The following is a 6,473-nucleotide window of genomic DNA, read 5'->3' on the forward strand; positions in this document are numbered from 1 at the left end:
GTCCTCCAAGTCACGAGTAGCCGCAGGCACCACAATAGGTTGGTTTAAATGAAAAGATGACACCACCTTTGGCAGAAATTGTGGACGAGTCCGCAATTCTGCTCTGTCCATATGGAAGATCAGATAGGGGCTTTTACATGACAAAGCCGCCAATTCTGACACACGCCTAGCCGATGCTAAGGCCAACAGCATGACCACTTTCCACGTGAGATACTTTAGTTCCACGGTTTTAAGTGGCTCAAACCAGTGGGATTTCAGGAAACCCAACACCACGTTGAGATCCCAAGGTGCCACTGGTGGCACAAAAGGGGCTGAATATGCAGCACTCCCTTAACAAACGTCTGAACTTCAGGAAGAGAAGCCAGTTCCTTTTGAAAGAAAATGGATAGGCCGAAATCTGGACCTTTATGGATCCCAGCTTCAAGCCCATAGTCACTCCAGACTGTAGCAAGTGCAGAAACCTGCCGAGCAGGAATTTCTCTGTAGGGGCCTTCCTGGCCTCACACCAAGCAACATATTTTCGCCATATACGGTGATAATGCTTTGCTGTCACGTCCTTCCTAGCCTTTATCAGCGTAGGAATAACCTCCTCCGGAATGCCTTTTTCCGCTAGGATCCGGCGTTCAACCGCCATGCCTTCCAACGCAGCCGCGGTAAGTCTTGAAACAGACAGGGTCACTGTTGCAATAGGCCCTGTCTGAGAGGTATAGGCCCTGTGTCCTATGTGAGCATATCTTGCAGTACCGGGTACCAAGTCCTTCTTGGCCAATCCGGAACAATGAGTATTGTTCTCACTCCACTTTTCCTTACGATTCTCAGCACCTTGGGTATGAGAGGAAGAGGAGGAAACACATAGACCGACTGGAACACCCACGGTGTTACTAGTGCGTCCACAGCTATCGCCTGAGGGTCTCTTGACCTGGCGCAATACTTGAGACGGGATGCCATCATGTCCACCTGTGGCAATTCCCATCGATTTGTAATCTGAGTGAAGACTTCGTGATGAAGCCCCCACTCTCCCGGGTGGAGGTCGTGTCTGCTGAGGAAGTCTGCTTCCCAGGTGTCCACTCCCGGAATGAACACCGCTGACAGATGCTTGCACGTGATTCTCCGCCCAGCGAAGAATTCTGGTGGCTTCTACCATCGCTACCCTGCTCCTTGTGCCTCCTTGGCGGTTTACATGAGCCACTGTGGTGATATTGTCTGACTGAATCAGAACCGGTTGGTCGCGAAGCAGGGTCTCCGCTTGACTTAGGGCGTTGTATATGGCCCTTAGTTCCAGGATATTGATGTGAAGGCAAGTCTTCTGCCTTGACCACAGCCCTTGGAAATTTCTTCCCTGTGTGACTGCCCCCCACCCTTGGAGGCTTGCATCCGTGGTCACCAGGACCCAGTCCTGAATGCCGAAACTGCGACCTTCGAGAAGGTGAGCACTCTGCAGCCACCACAGCAGAGACACCCTGACCCTGGGGGATAGGGTGATTAACCGATGCATGTAAAGATGTGATCTGGACCACTTGTCCAGTAAGTCCCATTGGACGGTCCTCATATGGAACCTGCCGAAGAGAATGGCCTCATATGATGCCACACTCCTTCCCAGGACTCAAGTGCAGTGATGCACTGACACCCGTTTTGGTTTTAATAGATTCCTGACCAGTGTCACAAGCTCCTGAGCTCTCTCTATCGGAGGTAAACCCTTTTCTGGTCTGTGTCTAGGATCATGCCTAGGAGAGGCAGATGAGCTGTAAGAACCAACTGCGACTTTGGAACATACAGAATCCAGCCGTGTTGCCGTTACACTTCCAGAGAAAGCGATACGCTGTACAGCAACTGCTCTCTTGATCTCACTTTTATGAGGAGATCGTCCAAGTACGTAATAATAGTGACACCTTGCTTCCGCAGGAGCACCATCATTTCCGCCATTACCTTGGTGAATAGTCTCCAGGCCATGGAGAGACCAAACGGCAACTCTGAAATTGGTAATGACAATCCGTACCGCAATTCTGAGGTACACCTGATGAGGTGGATAAATGGGGACATGAAGGTATGCATCCTTTATGTCCCGAGTCACCATAAAATCTCCCCCTTTCAGGCTTGCCATGACCGCTCTTAGCGGTTCCATCTTGAACTTGAATCTTTTCAGGTATAAATTCAGGGATTTTAAATTCAATATGGGTCTTACCGACCCGTCTGGTTTCGGGACTACCACATGGTCGAATAATAACCCCCTCCTTGTCGAAGGAGGGGAACCTTGACCACCACCTGTTGAAGATACAATTAGTGAATGGCAGTTAACACTGCTTCCCTCTCGTGGGGGGAAGCCGGCAGGGCCGTCGGTGAGGGGGCATATTCTCCAAGTCCAGCTTGTATCCCTGAGACACAATATCTATTGCCCAGGGATCTAACAGGGAGTGAACCCACTTGTGGCTGAACTTACGAAGGCGTGCCCCCACCGGGCCTAGCTCCGCCTGTGGAGCCCCAGCGACATGCGGTGGATTTTTGTAGAGTCTGGGGAGGACTTCTGTTCCGTGGGAACTAGCTGTGTTGTGCAGCTTCTTTCCTCTGCCCCCGCCTCTGGCAAGAAAGGACGCACCTCGTACAATCTTGTTTCTTTATTCGAAAGGCTGCATTTGATAATGCCGTGCTTTCCTAGGCTGTGCAAGAATATAAGGCAAAATATCAGAATTACCAGCTATAGATGCGGAGACAGGGTCCAAGAACCCTTCTCCACACAATCCTCAGCCTTGCATATGCCTCTTAAGTCGGCATCATCTGTCCATTGCATATTACACAGGACACGTCAAGCAGAAATCGACATAGCTTTGACTCTAGGACCCAGTATACTCATGTCTCTTTGGGCATGTTTTATATATATATATATATATATATATATATACACATATCTCTTAAGACAGCATCTTTAATATATATATCTCTATATATACACATATATATATCTATATGCATACTGGGGTCTCTACTTATAAGGTACCTGTCCACGCTGCCACAGCGCTATAAACCCATGCCGACACAATCGCCGGTCTGAGTAGTGTACCAGACTGTGCACGCTATCTGCAGGATCCCTAAGAATAGCTAGTGACACCCTAGGGGAAGATTCCCATCATATCCTGGCCCTAGTGGGGAAAGGATACTGCCTGAGAATTCTTTGTTGGAAGCTGCCGTCTCTTGTCTGGAGATTCCCGCTCTTTTTCCTCATGAGAGGAGGGAAATTTACCTCAGCTTTCTTCCCCTTAAACATGTGTACCCTTGTGTCAGGGACAAATGAGTCATCAGTGATATGCAAATCATCTTAAATTACAATAGTCATATATTGAATACTTTTCTGCCATTTGGCTGTAACTTTGCATAATCGTAGTCGACACTGGAGTCAAACTCCGTGTTGATATCAGTGTTTATTATTTTGGATAGTGAGCATTGTGAAACTCTGAAAGTCTCTGTGCCATAGGGACAGACATGGGTAGATTTCCTGTCTGTTCTCTAATCCTTTTTGCAATAAATTCACCTTAGCACTTACACATATCCAAACAGGTGTCGGTGTTGTCGACGGAGACACCCTCTCACACACATATTTGCTCTATCTTCTCCTTAGGGGAGCCTTTTACCTCAGACATGTCGACACACACGTACCGACACACCACACACACAGGGGATGCTCTATTTGAAGACCGTTCCCCCACAAGGCCCTTTGGAGAGACAGAGAGAGAGTATGCCACACACACCCCAGCGCTATTAACCCAGGGATTACACTGTACCTTAGTGTTTACCCAGTAGCTGCTGTTTTTTATATACATATATCTGCGCCTAAATTTATGTGCCCTTCCTCTCTTTTTTACCCTCTATTGCACCTGTATACTGCAGGGGAGAGCCTGGGGAGCGTCCATCCAGCGGAGCTGTGAAGAGAAAATGGCGCTGGTGTGCTGAGGACGAAGGCCCCGCCCCCTCAGCGGCGGGCTTCTGTCCCGCTTCTTATGTGTAAAAATGGCGGGGGCTCGTACACATATACAGTGCCTGACTGTATATATGTATACTTTTGCCATCAGGTATCTTAATTGCTGCCCAGGTCGCCCCCCCCTGCGCCCTGCACCCTACAGTGACCGGAGTGTGTGGGTGTGCTGCGGGAGCAATGGCGCACAGCTGCAGTGCTGTGCACTACCTGTAGTGAAGACAGGAGTCTTCTGCCGCCGATTTCGAAGTCTTCTTGCTTCTGCTGCTTCTGTACTTCTGGCTCTGCGAGGGGGACGGCGGCGCGGCTCCGGGAACGGACGATCAAGGTTAGGGTCCTGTGTTAGATCCCTCTGGAGCTAATGGTGTCCAGTAGCCTAAGAAGCGCAACCTAGCCACAGTTAGTAGGTTTGCTTATCTCCCCTCAGTCCCACGTAGCAGAGAGTCTGTTGCCAGCAGAAGCTCACTGAAAATAAAAAACCTAACAAAATACTTTCTTTACTAGTAAGCTCATGAGAGCCCACTAGGAGCACCCAGCTCTGGCCGGGCACAGATTCTAACTGAGGTCTGGAGGAGGGGCATAGAGGGAGGAGCCAGTTCACACCAGATAGTACCTAATCTTTCTTTAGAGTGCCCAGTCTCCTGCGGAGCCCGTCTATTCCCCCATGGTCCTTACGGAGTCCCCAGCATCCACTAGGACGTTAGAGAAATACAGTATGTAGCTACCATAGGTGCAGGCAGTGCAGCTGCTATGGGACCAGAGCTGAGAGGGGCCACCTTCCCTGTCACAGTTACATGTGTTATATACAGGGTGTAGCTACCATAGGTGCAGGGAGTGCAGCTGCTATGGGGCCCAGAGCTGAGAGGGGCCACCTTCCCTGTCACAGTTACATGTGTTATATACAGGGTGTAGCTACCATAGGTGCAGGGAGTGCAGCTGCTATGGGGCCAGAGCTGAGAGGGGCCACCTTCCCTGTCACAGTTATATGTGTTATATACAGGGTGTAGCTACCATAGGTGCAGGCAGTGCAGCTGCTATGGGGCAAAGAGCTGAGAGGGGCCACCTTCCCTGTCACAGTTACATGTGTTATATACAGGGTGTAGCTACCATAGGTGCAGGGAGTGCAGCTGCTATGGGGCCTAGAGCTGAGAGGGGCCACCTTCCCTGTCACAGTTACATGTGTTATATACAGGGGTGTAGTCAGGGCCGGCGCTACCACTAGGCAGCTTTAGGCAGCTGCCTATGGGCGGCGACCACTGGAGGGCGACACCGCACACTGAATGAACCAGAGAACGCTTTCTTAATCACCCTGCCTCACCTCGCCTCAGCTTAGCCAAGCTCCTGCTCTTCTTTAAGAAACGAGGAGCAGCCAGGGATGTCGTGGGCGCCCAATTGTCAGCACCCGAACCCCCCCCCCCCCTTCCCGGCGATTGTGCTCCCGAATGTTACCGCCCCCCAGCGCGATTATGCTCCCGAATGTCACCTGCTCCCCTCTGCATCGTTACAACACCCCCCCCCCCCCCCCCGCGATTGTGCTCCCAAACCCCCCCTCCCGCAATTGTGCTCCCAAATATTACCCGCTGCCTCCCCACCTCTTGCATCTTGTTACCATCCAGGGCCAGGCTGAGGAGGGTCAAGACCAGAGCCGACGCAACACGCTCAGCCAGGTCAGCAATGCAGGGAGGTGCTGAACTACAGAGGCGCGGCGCTCTCCCTGCTCTGCTGCTACAGTGTCCGCTGCTGCTGCACATGTCAAAACTGACAGGCAGCAGCAGAGCAGCAGCGTCAAGGCGCCTTAGCGCCGTTCCCCTCGAGTTGCTGCTGCTGTAGCTAGGACGTTTTAAACTTTCTACAGTACTGCAGTCGTCTAGTAAGCTCCGCCCCTTCTGCAGGCTCCGCCCCCTACTCGGCCCGTGGTTCTCCATGGTTTTGGTAAGGAAAGCTTCTTCTCTTATCTCCCCCTTCTCTGATCTCTACACTTACTGTCCTTTTCATCACTCATTCATGATCTCCTGTTGCACCTCACTGCCTCCCTCTATGCACCGTTTCTTCCACTCCTTTCTCCACTGTCAGCTCCACGCTACAACTTTCTGTGCCTGTCTTTTTAATTCTTCTATTGAGGGCATTATGTGTGTAAGTGGCGGTACTATTGTTTGCAGGCATTATGTGTGTAAGCGGCGGTACTATTGTATGCGAACATTATGTGTGTAAGCAGCGGAACTATTGTATGCGGACATTATATGTGTAAGCGGTGCTACTGTTATCTGCAGGCATTATGTGTGTAATTGGCGGTACTATTGTCTGCGGGCATTATGTGTGTAAGCGGTGCTACTGTTGTCTGCAGGCATTATGTGTGCAAGTGGCGGTACTATTGTCTGCGGGCATTATGTGTGCAAGTGGCGGTACTATTGTCTGCGGGCATTATGTGTGTAATCGGTGCTACTGTTGTCTGCAGGCATTATGTGTGCAAGTGGCGGTACTATTGTCTGCGGGCATTATGTGTGTTAGC

The sequence above is a fragment of the Pseudophryne corroboree genome, chromosome 7 (genome assembly GCF_028390025.1).
Source record: "Pseudophryne corroboree isolate aPseCor3 chromosome 7, aPseCor3.hap2, whole genome shotgun sequence".
In the NCBI taxonomy this organism is placed as follows: domain Eukaryota; kingdom Metazoa; phylum Chordata; class Amphibia; order Anura; family Myobatrachidae; genus Pseudophryne; species Pseudophryne corroboree.